The following is a 16,314-nucleotide window of genomic DNA, read 5'->3' on the forward strand; positions in this document are numbered from 1 at the left end:
AAGGCCTCAGGAACAACAGAACCTGAGAGAATATGCCCCAGTGCACTTTAAATTATTCTTTATAACAGTGTTTCTACTCTGCAGTTTCTGTTTCAAGGGGTTGTGACGGAGAAAGCACATCGAACTGCCTCAAGTAACAAAGCAGCGACTGCGTCACGGTTCTGTGAGCACATGTGACTTGAGGCAGTTCTATGTGCTTTCTATCTGCGTCATAGTCAGCGGAGACTGAAATCGAAAGAGAAGCCGGAAAACGACCCTGCAGTTATTTAAAGCACTCTGGCCACGGCCACTCTGTGGCGATATCTCCTGTTTACTCGTTCATCAGACCCTGCGCACCGCTACGAGCAAAAAACAAAACATGTAATTGTTGTTTCCTATCTTATCCAATACTGACTGAGCTGTTGACGTTTTATATCAATCAATCAATCAATCAATCAATCAATCAATCAATCAATCAATCAATCAATCAATCAATCAATCAATCAATCAATCAATCGATCAATCAATCAATCAATCAATCAATCAATCAATCAAAGAATTGGCAAGTGTTAACGCTGTGCTGAGTACCGCCTAATCTCAGCGAAGGCCGCCGCGGTGGCTCAGTGGTTATGGTGCTCGGCTGCTGACCCGAAAGACGCGGGTTCGATGCCGGCCGCGGCGGTTGAATTTCTTTAGAGGAGAAATTCTTGAGGCCCGTGTGCTGTGCGATGTCAGTGCGCGTTAAAGAACCCCAGGTGGTCGAAATTTCCGGAGCCCTCCACTACGGCGTTTCTCATAGCCTTAGTCGCTTCGGGACGTTAAACCCCATAAACCAAAAAAACCAAACCTAATCTCAGCGAAGGCTGTCACCTTGCTGCTGGCTCTCTCATGCTAATGCCAAGACGTAGTGTAAGACCTACGGACTGTATGCAACCTAGGATACCACAACGGGCGCACGTTGACATGAGTGGCGCTTGTCATGTGACCATGAATTCATGACCATCACGTGACCAGATGTCCGTTCACGAGTGCGCCGTCAGCATACGCCGAGAAGAGCTCCCTATAACAGTTCTCCCCGTCGAATAAACACGAGCTCAGTAGCGTTTTTACGCACGCTAGATTGTTTCGGCGAAGTCTTTGAGCATTACCTTGCAATTCAAGGCGCCATTTTGACTACGATTAAACGCACCTGCAGAAAAGGTTTTCAGAAAAGCTATTGTGGGCACTTAAGATTATTATGTGCTGCGAATGCGAAATCATCCTTTCATCTAAAGTCCTTTACGCTAAAAGCTTTAACCGTAAAGGCCATTGACCTAAGACTTTTCAGACATTTTACCTAAAAGTCTTTACCAGAAAGGCCTCTGACCCAAAGGCCTTCAACCTAAAGGCCGTTACCCTGGAAACATTTACCCTAAATGTCTTTACAATAAAAACCTTCAACTTAAAGGTCTTTACCATCGCCTTTTTAATTATCCTCATCAATATTTAGTAACGTTCTTTATCGTTCCAAAACAAGCACTACAACTATCTCTATCACTAACTATTACTGTCTCGTCTAACGTTTTTGTTTCATTGTCTATGATCACCCATTACTATCTTATAGTCTACTGGTGACGGCATGCGAGACCATGGTGAAGTCATGATGTTTTTGCACCCCTTCCCTGAGTATACGCCGGGTTTCGTGGCTGGTGTGGCATATAATGTTTTCGCATTAAAGGGCCGATTTCATTCCGTTGACACGTCATTAGTATTATTGGGACTATCTCAAAAAGTAGCACGGCCTCATTATAGAAACTAATTGCGTTTGTGGTACGGTTTTCAATTTTCACCGTTAAATGCCGTCGCTTTCATTGACTTCACGGACACGAAGCGGTGGTTGGCCAACAGAAGAAGGAAGGAGATGAAGAAAATAACCGCTTTTTTTATTCCTCCTATTCTTGATCCCGGAATGGCATCCTTGATGACATGCCCCAGCGTATGCGAAAATAAATTGAAGAAGAAGGTTAGCTAGATGCCTTTGTGGAATTTTTCTTCCAATCATTTAGCTACACACTCGATTTCAAACGGCAGTTGCAACAGCCGGCATGTCCGAATTCCCCAAAACGCCGAAGGAAAAAATAAAAATAAACGAAAACAAAGACGACGCAGCCATTAATGGAGAAAGAAGCGTTGCTAAGAGGTTAGGCATTGCGACAGCGATCTAAAAAAAAAGTTACAAATAAGCACCAACATTAGGCAGCTCTCGTGGACCGAGCAGATATAGGAAGCAAAAAAAAAAATATGTTGCGTTTGCTTTCATGAAAGAAAAAAAGAATCCGTGCCATTGAAAGCCATTCGCGAATAAAACAAATCCATTAAGCTGCCGTACAAATCACATTAACGTCCTTTTTCCTTGCTTTTGCTTTCGTCTACGGCTGTCGCAACGCTAACTCCTACCGTCTGTTTAGAACGTTCGCTAAAACGAACAGAACGTCAGTGTATAGCGAAGGTTGCGCAAGAAGATCGAAAGCTTCCAATTGCGAGCATTTCTGATGGCCACGGTCCGTTTTCTGATTATTTTTTTAAGCGCTAGCACGACGTTGTTAGCCCTTAATGTATGCGCCGAGAAAGACTTCCACATTCACTTACCGGCGTGTACGACCGTGCAGCGGTGATGCAATAGGGGCTACTACCTTTCAACGATTGCGGCCTCCACTATAGAAACGGATGAAGTTCCAAGCAAAGTACTGCTACCTTTGCCGTTTCTCATCGGTGAAAACAGCCTCTATATCAATCCAATGATACGTTGCAATTTGTTCTGCTGTCATTAAGTTCTTGTTAGAAGGGATGGAAAATGAAATTGATTTCGGAAACAGGTAACTGCAGACGGAAAGCACAATGGCGACTACATTGCATCAGCTCCTTTTTCTGAGTGATTCGACGGAGCCGGAACGGAGAAAAAATCGTAGCTCTATCGAGAAGTCGTGTTTAGTTTGCCATCGATGTTGCTCGCACCAAGCAGATTACAGGTATGCCAGTCTCGCTTGCCGAGCGACGTCAAAAGAAGTTTTTGAGAGCATCCATATTGGCGCAACCGAGCGTAGAAATGCGTAAGGGTTTTCTGACTTGTTGCGTGATAACAGTTAGCCTGGTCAAGGCAACCTGCTCTCCCCTCAACCAGTCCAAGCGCAGGACCCGGTAAATCGTCTTTATACAGTGGGAACTGTTAAGCGCCCGTCTCCCGTTCTGTCTCGTCGTCTTCGGCGTAGCACTGCTTCACGCTCATTGAACAGCATGCAATGACGTCACGCATCACGTCACTGCAAGTATTCAGACGTCTTGCCGTGCTACTGATACAGATGAAAACGTTAGACAATGCGACGAATTCGCGTGTCTGGCTAATAAGGGTCGGGCTATATTCGGCAACAAAAATGCAACCAAGAACGATTGTCCTGTGCTCTAACACACAGGACAATCATTCCATTCACAGGCTTCACAAATTGGCCATCATTCGCGGTCTCTGAAAGACGAAAGGGGAGACAGATTCTCCATACAAGGTGTTTTATTTAATTCAGTACAACAAAATCGTAACAAGCTAAGTATATAAGGAATTATTGTTCCCACATATTATGCTTTGAACCTGTATCCGATTGGACATAAACTCAACATCAAGATGCGCGCTAATGTAGCTGCTATAAAAGCTTTATGTAAAGAAAAAAGAATTTATTAAGTGAATTTCATTGTCTTCGACAAAGCATGTGTCATAACGGAGACGCATTGGCACAGACGAGCTAGTGTCCACGTCTACCAGAGCAACCGGACGCTTGCTACATCTGTCTCTGTTACGCTGAAGCTCCCTATTTTAATAACTGCTGGCAAATTTCACATAATAAAACACCTGAAATACGAACGCGCAAAGCGAACCTCGCCCAACCTCCAAACCTCTCGAAAGCCCAGCCTCGACCTTCGGCGAAGTGAAATTCGGCCTGAAATCATCTGTGCTGGCCCTCATCGCCTGTATACAACGTTGGGACCCGGACAAAGGAGCCCACGTCGGAAAGCAGAATGGACAGCTCACTGTTTACGAGTCCTCAAGAAAGTGAAGGAGACGCACGTCTCCTGCAAACAACAACAGACGCAAAAAGAAGGAATACGGAAACCATGCGTTGTGGTGAGTGAAGATGGCGCGGTAAGGGAGAGGGGGGAGGGGATGACAAACGGAAACTGGGTCAACGTCAGAGAAACACTGCGGAAAGAGGAATGCAAGTGGCTTTGAGGGAGGGGTCGGTCGACGAAGACGCTGTCCTGGGTTTAGAGAGAGAGTAAATTGTGCACAGTGCGGAGGAAAGGGAGGAGGGCAGAGGGAGAGGAGGAACGAAAGGAAATGGATAAATCACGGGCACCGGTCGGAATTGACATGAAAGATGTTGGCCAGTTGTCGCAGCCAATCTAATACGATGCTAACAGCGTCGCTGCGACAGTTTACTCTCTTTCGGGCTAGAAGGACGCCGAGGGACGGAACGCGACACGCGGCAAATAAACGGGAGGTGCCGCGACAGAGACGGCTCGCCGAATCGAACGACGAAGACGACCAGAAGGACTCGACCAGCTTGGCGGGATGCTCAGCGGCGTGGCGCTCAGAAAAGACATGTTAAAAAAAGAAAGAAATAAAGCGCGAGGAAACATGAATTAGGTCGGCAAGATGTGAAAGGGGAGAGAGGAAAAGAAAACAGAGACAGCCGTTGAAGAGGTGTCCTTTTTCTCTGAAGAATTCCGAAAACAAGTTTCGCCTGAAAATTCTGAAACCCTGTAAAACTGTTTTGGGGAAGAAGCAGAGGACGTCAAAGCAGATTATTTCTGCGCGGCTACCGCGAACCACTGAGGCCTCTTAAGAAATCAGAAAGCACGAATAAAGACCGCCTTTATGTCGATGCTGTTCGCAGGAGCGGCAACGGAAACTTGAGAAATTGATTGAAAGGACACTGACATAAACTTCGGAGACTACTGCAAGGAACCGGTATTATACACAGTATTAACAGAAAGGAGTAAGAAGGGGAGTAAGCTGTCCTCCAGCGCGCACTCCCTTCTATGAAAGGAAGTGCGCCAGATCATAGCTTACTCTCTGTTTACTCCCATTTTCTCTCTACTCCCATTTAGGCGCATTCGTCCATAAAGGAAAACTGCATAGGTTTTAGAAATCAACGAGCTTAAGAGGGTCGAAGGTGTGAAACTTGGAGGTAAAGCATGCGAAGTCTTTTTGAGCTAGCACTTTAAATAGTGAAGTAATCGCCGATTAAAATCCGGACGCCCTTCAAGCTTCTCAGCACCGCACAACTCCAAGTGAGGGGCGCATGATGACGTCATCGAAGGTATCGGGACATTTCCAACGCACAAACGCCTGCTTTAAAGGAAAAAAAAACCAACGCCACAGAAGGCGAACCCTGCCGAGAGTTGTTTGGAAGCGTCTAACGCGTCAGGGCAGGGTGTGGCTGATGACAGCGGTAATTTGAAATCATACCTTCCGTGACGTCACTCTGAATTTCCCTGCACTCTTCCGGTGCACAGAGGGGAAGCGCAAAATTCAGTCGTCGATTACGTCGCTGTTTTAAATGCTAGTGCAAAAACACTTGGCACGCTTCACTTACAGCCTATATAGATCTGAATCCCTGAATATCCCGAAATTCTAAAAAAAGTGCTGCAGTCGCCCTTTAACGCAGCGTTCGTTTTAGCGCTATAAATTATTAACAATTGTTCATACTGAAATCTAAGCAACCGACAGATATTGCCGCAGATGTTAGCGGACTGTGCTTGTCTGCACTGATTTCTTGCCTACAATAAAGTCTGAGGCCTCGAGAATTTCTGGAAAACAGGCTCAGTGCCAGAGGCCTTTGTTTGGAAACTAAATAAAAGTACCGCACTCAAGAAGCAAGATAATTTTCGCCACTTTTCAAGCAACTTTTCACTGCGAGAGTGTACTTCGAAGCAAGTCGCATCCGCGGGATGGCCAAACTAACAGTTTCCGGTACTTACAGAATAAAGGTCTAGTAAGATTTTGCGCCAGAAAAGATGTTAGGAAAATTGATGGTGCCGGAGAATTCGCAGTAAGTTTACTAAGGTTTACGAAGGTTTCAAGCGAGGTTTCAGACATCTCCCTCCCGTTTTACTCTCATCTGCTAATCGGTAATTAGGTCTCTTAAAACATAACCTAAAGCATGCTCCTCCTCACCTCCGTGCTCATGCCTATACCACTCTAATTCGACCTAAAATTGAATATGCCTCGGCTATTTGGGACCCTTACCAATCTTACCTAATAAATAACATTGAATCATTGCAGAACCGCGCCGTTCGTTTTATTTACTCTGATTATTCACGTAACACCAGCATCACAGCCTTAAAGAAACGCGCAGGTCTCCAGGATTTATGTCTCCGCCGTAAAATTGCACGACTATCACTTTTTCATAAACTTTATCATCATCCATCACTTCATAACGACTTTTTTTCTTTGCCTCCTTCGATTTTTGACCGCTGCGATCATCCCTTTAAAGTTAGACGTTTCACGTGCAGAACATTTAACTATGCGCATTCATTCTTACCACGCACGATATCTGACTGGAACACTCTGCCTTCACATATCGCAACCACCACTGATCCTGATAAATATTTTAAACTTATATCTTCAATAACTACTGCTTAACTCTTCGCATACATTGTTATTTTATTTGTTCATGGCTTCCTTTTTTGCAGGGTTTGTTACTAAAAAGATTCATTGTATTAGTGTTCTGTTTGTATAATTTTAATACTGCAGTAATCTTCGTTCTTTGCCGCGCTGCCATTCTTTTAATTCTTTTTGCTTACTTATGTCATGCAAAGTGTCTTATTTGTGCTTTTGATTGATTCTTTTGCTTACTTATGTTATCCAAAGTGTCTTATTTGTGCTTTTGTTGTTTGTTTTATATTTGTGGTTTTGTTTTATTCTGTTCACTTGCCTGTGCCCCCCCCCCCCCCCCCCCCTATGTAATACCCTCTCGAGGGCCTTTAGGGGTATTCTGTATAAAAAAAAAAATGAAAAATAAAAATATAGGCATATTCGTGTTTACAGTGCACTTGTTTTTGCCCTCTTATAGACAAAGCGGACCAAAAACATTCTTGCAGTCTAGTGTTTAATTTATTGCGTGCCTGTCCCTACTTTACTTTCTTTTTTACCGTATTTGAGTTGAGGCTGCCTTCGTTTCATCGCCTGCTACATTTTACAAAAAAAAAATGAAAATGGGTTGTTTTCAATAGCAGTTCATAGCATCATCAACGCAGGAAAGGCATTAAAGGCTTTCTTCTTTCATCTACTACGAGGGTAAAAGACTACTATTCGGTTATTGTTATCGTTATTAATTTCATTACCAGTAAAGAGCGATGCGGGCCTCACAAACGTCATTTATATTTACGCCATTGATGAATAGGTGTCCTCCTCAAGAACGGCTTTGGCGCACACTGACATAAATATAGGTCACACAGCTTTGCCTTCCCTGGGGATATAGCAGGAAATTGAAGCACCATATTAGTCGACCTTTCGGTTATTTTTTCACTAGTTGAGCGACAGATGACATTCCTCACAATAAAGAGCTTGACACAGTTGAAAATGGAGTTGTCCATTATACTCGTCAAACATGGAACGTTTCTCTTGTTTATACATTCTTGAATTTGCGCCATGCTAACTCCTCTATGTATGTCCCCTGCGCCCCCGAGGGCGCACAACAAACACAAGGAAAGCAGATGCGTAATGCTGACCTCTGTTCGCGCTGACTTGTCCGGCCGTGGACGCCGCTCTTGTTACGTATAGACAGGCGCGACCTTGATATCTGGAACGTGACCGCCCCGATATGTGGATCAACCCGTCCAAAGCAAGACGTAAGTAACCCTCGCCCTCCCGTGCCGGTAGCGGCTGCCGCTAAAGTGACCCTAAAACGGCGCATAATGCCAGGGCGGAGGCAGCAGCGTGACCGCGTCCACCCGCGTGGCCTGACCTCTGGACGCCACAGTGGCTCGACTCTGGCTTGGCTTGGCTAGAAGCACGCGTCTCGAAGACGGGGGCGAATTCCGCCGCCAAAGGCGGCCTCCCATCAGCTGTGCTTTGATCTTCACATTTGATCTCGGCGCTGTGGCCTTGTGTGTACCAGTCTTCAACAGAGGCGAGCGCAAAAAAAAAAAAAAATAGAGCGCACGGAATGATCGAGGCGGTCAACAGCGAGTGTTCGTCGGGCGTGTGTGTGTTGTTTATGAATATTAGAGCGCTTCTGTGTTCCGTCAAATAACAGCTAAACAGAAATAGCGGGGGCCCCTATCTTGTTCGGTTGTTCTGAAACGCATGGAAGCGAACCAACTGTGATGAAAGCAAAGATGGCAACAAATACGGTTTCGTAGATGTTTGCAAGTGGCTCAAACTGTCTTCGGCGGCTGTACTACACCGGGGCGCTAATGATCATAGACGACTGGCACACACAATGAACAGTGAGCACTCACTCAAGAGATGCTGGGTTTCAGCAAAGCTATAGCCTACGCCTGAGGGAAGAAAACTGAACATCCCGCCCGTACTCATCAGTTACCAGTGGGAAGAAACTTGTATGCTAGAGGAAAAGCTGGAAATTAGGCTGCTAGGACAAATGCTGTGGTGGCATCGAAAACAAGAAATAAAAATCTCATTCCCCCTATAATATGCAGAAAGTGCAATGACTGAGCAAAGAAAAATGAAGAATGAGACTGAAAGAGACATGCGAGGAAATAATCATCGATCCCGTGATCTAAGGGTCACCTTTTCTTTAAGATAACGACGTTTTCATTCATTCATTCATTCATTCATTCATTCATTCATTCATTCATTCATTCATTCATTCATTCAATCAATCAATCAATCAATCAATCAATCAATCAATCAATCAATCAATCAATCAATCGTTCATTCATTCAATCAATGAATCAATCAATCAATCGTTCATTCATTCAATCAATGAATCAATCAATCAATCAGTCAGTCAATCAATCAATCAGTTCTTCTGTCTGTCTCTGTGTCTGCCTGCAAATCAGTCCTTAATTCATTCATTGTCCGTCCGTCCGTCCCTGCCTGCCTGCCTGCCTTCAATTCAATCAACACGTTCGTCCGTCTGTCTGTCATTATTGGACATAGTCAAAAATGAATAAAAAAGTATCATTATTGGACAACTTTTCATAATATGCCGTCACAGACGTTTTCTTCGAGAGTTGCTGCACCTTGATGTGCTTTTATAGCTGCATACCAAACATAGAGATGTAACCATAGTTCGTCGATAAAAGAGGGAAAAAAACTGCACTTGGAAACCTGGTGCGCCAGTCTAGACTGCGGTGTAAGGCACTCGAGCGTGGCCGCAAGACTGTTTCAGGCCATTTTCAAAGTTTTGCAACGCGCGCCTCAGACCTTGAGGCAGGGGGGCCGTTACGCTGTCATTTCGTTTGCCCAGATAATCGGTCTTCCGCTCGCTTGACGATGCAGCCGACTGCACCGAGTTTGATTAAATATCCAAGTCCCCAGTTGTGGCTGCGCTCGGCATACATACAGCTACTCGGAGGCATTGCAACATTCGCAGGAAAGATCGATTTTAGAATTGGAGTTCGCCACTTTGCCTCGCAATTTCGCTGAAAGTCGCGTTGACGTCACGCCAGGCTTGGAGGAGTCGCGATGAAGAAAATAATAAGTATACTACTACACGGGAAGCTAAATCCTCGACCTTGACGCAACCCGCAGAGCTTTTCAATCACCCCTGTTGCCAGACTCCCCGTGAGTTCATGTTTCAAATCCAGCGCGCACTGGATTGCTCAAGAATTTGAAGTCACCAGTTGTCCCTAGGTATACTGCGTAAGTGTGGTAAAAAGCTGTGCGGTGCCGTTCCTGAAATGCACAGTAGAAACGCCTGCCGACTATATCCCCTCTATAGGTTGTCCCTGCGCCAGCGCCATGGCAGCTGGCTATCTGACGCATTCACGCAACTTTCCAGCCCTTGGGAACTTCCCTTAGAAGTCGCGAGGCGGCCAGGTTTTGAGCTGCAGTTTCGTAACCACCTGACCGAATGAGTCTGGCTGCACTTGATAGTGATAAAGTCTGTTACGAACGATAACGTGAAATATGTGCCTGTGCGGCTGAGCTTTCTGCCGCCTATCTGTGAGGCCCATTGCGCAGCTCTGACGACTCGCCCAATGCTCTCAGCTACCTTGGGAGATTTCGATGTCGGCCCAAAGCCTGACGGCCGTAGGTATGCGGTTGAATTCGCCTTAACATGGCAAGCAGTTTTTCTCGATTCGTCCAACTCTACCAGATAATTTGGGAGGTTTCGGAGTCGGGCATAATCTTGACGGCCAAAAGGGTGAGGTTTAGTTCACCTTAACACGTCACGCAGTTTCTGTCGATTCGTCCAACGCTCCCAGATACTTTGGGGCATTTCGGAATCAGCCCGAAGCCTGACGGCGTAAAGTGTTAACGCCCGTGTCCTCATACAGACTCGACCCTCTACCCTCCGTCGCCAGCCTTCCTCCCTTTCCCATGGGCGCAACGCGAGCCGAAGTTGACCCCAGCTTGACGGCGAACGCCGCCCGCAGTCGTAGTCGTCGTCCTCTCTTCTGGGTCAGCGTGATGGACACGTCCAATCAGACTCCGCTCCCCAGCGCTTGTCAGCGTCGGCGCCAGACACGTCCTGGGACGCAACGTGGCACCGCGTAGCTGCGGCACGTCGACTATAAACACGTCCTGAACAACTCGACGCCGCTGTGCCTCAGTGCAGAGACCTTCCTTTGACGCGCACCCTATTCTTTGGCATGCCCGCTCCATTTCTGATGCGAGCGCACATACGATGGTATGCGTGGCTGTCCCTAGTCGAACGTGTTCGTTCGTGGCTATATTTAGGGCAGCGGTCGTCATCTATGCTGCGAACGAAGTTCTTCGCTCGCCTTATAATTACGTCTTTTATTTTTCGTTTTGTCGGTGTACTTGTCTCCTCTCCTGGCGTTGCAGTATTGAGCGAGTTTAGGACTATGTTCAGGTGTGCAGGTAAAGATTCATTGCGTAAGGCATGAGAAAAAGTAAAGGAATATGGTGTGCAACGGACACAGTCATATTAATGCGAGAGCATTAGTCGAGTCATCGAAACTTGCCCGCGTGATTGTGTCGTACAACAAAGATAATTGTGCAAAAGTTTGAGCGTGTGAGATAGTGCGTGATCAGATCTTGCGTTGGGAAAAATTTCGTTCATGAGTTGCAATTAGTTAATTAATTGCACGCAAGAATTACACTTGGACGTCAAAAAAAGCCATGGACGTCGATATAGTACATAGACGTCAGAATATAGCAACGGACGTCGATATAGTGTGCGGACGTTGTGCTTTCGCGTTGCTACAATGCGGGCCACCGCAGAGATCTCAAAGTTTTTGATTCTTTCCCGAGACTTTGTCCTTACCAGCATCACTCCAGTATTTAAAAAAAATCTGTTTTTGAGGAAAGGAAACGGTGAAGTACCTGTCTCACATATCTCGGCGGACACCTGAACCGCGCCGTAAGGGAAGGGAGAAAGGTAGGAGTGAAAGAAGAAAGAGAGAATTAGGTGCCATAGTGGAGATCTCCGGAATAATTTCGACCACCTGAGGATCTCTACCTTGCACTGACATCGCACAGCACACGGGCGCCTCTTGCGTTTCGCCTCCATCGAAACCCGGCCACCGCAGTCGGGTTCGAACCCGGGTACTCTAATATATTTTTTGTTAGCTTACATATTTGTCAGCTTACGTTAATTTCGAACGACAAAGAGGCTTATAGTATAGCGTAGTTATAATTCGTGAGAAGAACTATATGAGCACATTAGGAATAATTATTGAGCGCGTTGCAACGTTATGAGTGCCCCCGCAGATCCTACGAACATTGTAATCTTAGCGAGGACCCTAGAGTTGCGTAATTTTAAAATATGTGCTACGCAGTCTGCCAAAAATTGGCCCCTAGAACGAATGGCACTTTCATGCAAAAATTTACGCACGAACGCTTCGCTTCAAGCGGTGCCAGTATATATATACTAAAATGCACATTCCATTGTTCTCACATGTGACAGTGACGATGTTTTTTCAGCCATGACCTACCCTTATTTTGCAACCCCCTAGAAGAAAGTCAAATCACAGCTCTCACACTCCGCTTTGGCATGACACTTTCAAATAATAACGCACTTTGCGGTAAATAATTAGTAATTTGAATGGAGCAGACTACTACATATGTTCCAAGTTTACCAGTTTATTTCAGTGATGCGTATGTGATCAGCCTTTGCAATGTGAGTGATTAAAAACGCTGGAAAGACTGCAGAATTTAATTAAAACATAAAAATATAATTATACAGAGAGTTCACAATAATAACAATATTGCCAGTCATTAGCTGACAGTACTATATACAAGGCTAACACACTTGTTGCACGCATTTTTCCATAAGAAACTGCTGATACGTTAAATTTAATCTATTACTTGGCTGTCAATACGTCAGTGCGAAAGCACTGTCGCATTGGCCCCTGTCGCCTCTCTTTGCCTCTATCATTTTATATTTGTTAATTAATTTAAAGGTGCACTGAAGAGGAATCTGAACTTGTCTTTTTGCCGCGTGAACTCGATCTACACGTTCCGAGCTTTCTTAGATATTGCGATTTACTGCCCTGTGTGGCCGATTTCCCCAATTAAATCGAATTAGCGTCCGGCTCCCGCCTTTTTTTTAAATTCTGCCTCGTACGACGGGCGGAGTCGACCAACGCCCGGGAGGACTGGGAGGCGACCCTGCTCGGCTGCCACGACTTACAGGCCCAACAAGCCTTAGTCGGGCGCGCCCGGGCGGCGGCCACCGCCACTGGGGTCCCATACTAGGGACCTCCACCTAGTGTTTGTAAGGATCGGTCCCTTACGGGCTGATCCAAGCATACCTCCTGTCCTTTCTTAATAAATGTTTTCACCACCACCAACGCGCGGAGCGCCTTTCACCCAGTCCCGTGGCGGCTTGCCGCTCTGCCATCGGCGGAGCAATACGTAGTAGTCCGTAGTAGCAAATAGTCCGCGCGTATTTTTATTTCTTCGGGCTTATTTTGCGGCTATATTATCTGCGAATGAAACTATTTATTCATGGAAACCTAAAAAACAAAATAAAGCGAAAGCAAAGCCTCCACGGGACTGAGTGAAAGGCCGTTGGTCGACTCCGCCCACCGTACGAGGCAGAATTAAAAAAAAAAGGCGGGAGCCGGACGTTAATTCGTTTTAATTGGGGAAATCGGCCACACAGGGCAATAAGTCACTGTTTCTAAGAATGCTAGGAACGTGTGGATCGAGTTCCCGCGGCAAAAAGACATGTTCAGAATCCTCTTCAGTGCACCTTTAACTACGAAATTAGCGTAATTATCTTATGTTTTAATTAACTATCGATTTATTTACTCTGATTATACCTTCTTTTATCTCAACCAACCATTTTAGTTTTTCAAATTTGGCGCCGTGGCTGCTTTCCCGCCCACTTACTATACGCCGTCCAGCCTATTCAACCGTCCAATGGTTTTTGCTGGTAATTAATTTATGTCAATGAAACTTTTTGTTCGATTAATCATCGCTCATCAAGTACAATTCAATTCATTACTAACTTTATTTCGATTCTTTTGATTATTTTCCGACTATTTTGCCGTTCCCGGCTGTTTTCCCATCCACTAATTTTATCGACGACCGCGCTATTTCGATTTTTCTCGACATTTTGGGCTCTAATTAATTACCTATCCATCCTATCGACATAATTTTTATTGCGCAGCATCCTCACATCATCCTCTTTCAATTACAACCACTCGTTTGATGCTACCTTTTCTGAGAACCTCACAACTACGGCGGACACATTTTGCGCACACGTTTTGGTGACATCACCCCGCCGACACAGCCTAGAAATGCTTTCGCATTAATAAGTGCTATCAGTATGTATACCATCCGGACTGTGGAATGATTATTGTCATTTGCGCCAAAGTGAATATACCCCCTGTTATACAGTAAGAACGCCTACTAAAGCATGCACTTGGCCTAAACCAAGGACGAATAATTGAATGCACAAATAAAGGCATCCCGAGGGGCGCACATCCTAAAAAGTAGCTCCCTTTCGACGCTGTTATACGATTAGGTTAAGCCATGGCACCCCCTTCAACCCCTCAATCCCCACCATAGCTTTCCAACCCCCGCCATCTCACTGCACTGGCTCTCAATATAAAGCGCGGCGGGTTTGACGAAGGTGCAACGTCAAGACTGGCGCGGATTAGAAAACAAAGGCGTCGAAGCGGGGCGCGTAGAGGCGACAACGCGCTCTGGAAGCCAAGGACGAAGAAAGAGGAGGAGGCGACTGGGAGAAAGGCTGTGGTTGAAAACAAATCACCAGACAACAAAGTAACGCGTGACGGCGGCGGCAACGCAATCTGAAGAGCTGCAGCAGCAGCCCCCTTGAAGGCAAGAGCGCTCGCGCCGAAAGTGGCGAGATTGGCGCGGCCACGAGCGAGCTCGGCGAATAAAATACCTCGGAGTTGTTGAACCGAGAGCTCGTGCGGCTTTTGGCGGCGGCGCTGCCGCCAGCTTCTAGAAGCAGCAGCGACACGCGGGACCTTCGTCGTCGGAGAAGTCAAGCGCGCGCAAATGGTATGAAAATAGGCACAACTCCCCGTGGGTGCCCCGAGATGAGCTGACGGAGTGCATCAGGGAGGGGCGGTGGGGAGGCCTTGCAGTTTGAGGCGGAGTACTTCGAACAAGAAAAGAAAAAAAGAAACCAAGAAAGAGAAGACGAGAGGGCCCGACCGATTACGGCGTTATTGCCGCCGCGAAGGCGCATGCGGCGCCTCGGGTTGAGCGCGACGGCGTTCTGTTTGCCCCCTTTTTCTTTTAGCTGTTTCCTTTTTTGTTCCGAGCAGCGCGAAATTAAATCGCGAGGTCGAACGCCACGCTGCGGCTTTCGTAAATAGAAATAAAGAAAAAAAGCAGAAAAGTGGGCGAAGTAGGCCTCAGAGGTCGGGTGGAGAACTGTGAGGGCACAGTTGAGGCGGCGGCGACGATTGGAGTTTGTTGAGAGTGGACGCCGATCGAGCGCGGAGAATGACAACGGCTGTTGCGCGTTAGTCGAGGTGTTCGCTCGGTATGCGCTGCTTCACGCGTGACGGCCCGAGGAATGGAAACGACTTGGAGAGAGCACAAAAAGGAAGAAAAGCATGTACAAGCCGCGCTGCCTCATCGGTTTTTCTCGCTTAATTTGTTTTTATGTTACTGTTTTTATCCAGCTCCATTGTAGAGGTCGTGCACCGGCTTAGAACCTTGATGCCGTTATAGCCACGTTGCTCTGCCTGTTTGCTTGCTTGCTTGCTTGGTCAGTGCGTATTCTCTCTCTTTTTTTTTGCTTTTATTACGAGTTCCGTCCATTGAATCAGAACAAAATGTTGTGCAGTGAGGCGAAGACAACGCCAGGAGCCGGAATGTTGTTGAGGTGTAGCTGTCACCTCCGAAGCGGTGACTGTTAAACCCGGAAACGCTAAACTATTCTAGGAACCTGTTAATTCTCCGCATGCCTTATTAGTCTCAATAGGCGCCTATTGGTTTCCTGGCAGCCACCTGCAACCTTAAAGAGAAACAGAGAAAATTTTTTTTGCTGTCCATTCCTTTTTATGCGATAGCGCATACCACTCATGACGCAGTGGTTAAGCGATGCGCCGCTGCCCTGCGATGGCAGGTGCTCCCAGTGGTGGGCCTTGTGCGGCTTAGGTTGGTCTTCTCCAGCGACCAATCATTAATTTAACTGCTACCTTGCACGGTGGGCAGTTTGCTCACTATCCGGTGAGCAGGATGGGATGGCGCCTCAAGGTCACGTGACCTAGGTGGCTCACGTAACTGCCTCCTATGTTGCTGTCTGGGGACCACCTGCCAGAGTCATGCCCGCGATTTTTCGCTCACAACGCAGACTCCGGATTTTCCGCTTAACGGGGCCTTTAATGCTATTGCGTTAATATTCGCACCAGCATCGAATATTCGTACCACGAATAATCGTGCGAAACAGTGTCAATCACTGGCGGTGGCGCAGCGGTACGCTGTTTTAGCTCCCAGTTTTAGCTAAGCCGTGGAAAGATGCAACACTTATCTCCACTAGGGGCTGCTTAACTCAACTACTGAACTCAACTCAACTCAAGGCGAGGGAGGCAGCGGCGAGGAGCGAGCGCAGCTGCGGCGCTGCGGCGAGCGAGGCACATGATCTGACGTCACAGCCACACCTCCGCCTCTCCTCCTGGTTGAAGGTCATTGTCGAGCTGCTTTGACCTTGAGCTTTG

This window comes from Amblyomma mixtum, chromosome 2, assembly GCF_055824585.1.
Source record: "Amblyomma mixtum isolate Tamu chromosome 2, ASM5582458v1, whole genome shotgun sequence".
Lineage (NCBI taxonomy): Eukaryota > Metazoa > Arthropoda > Arachnida > Ixodida > Ixodidae > Amblyomma > Amblyomma mixtum.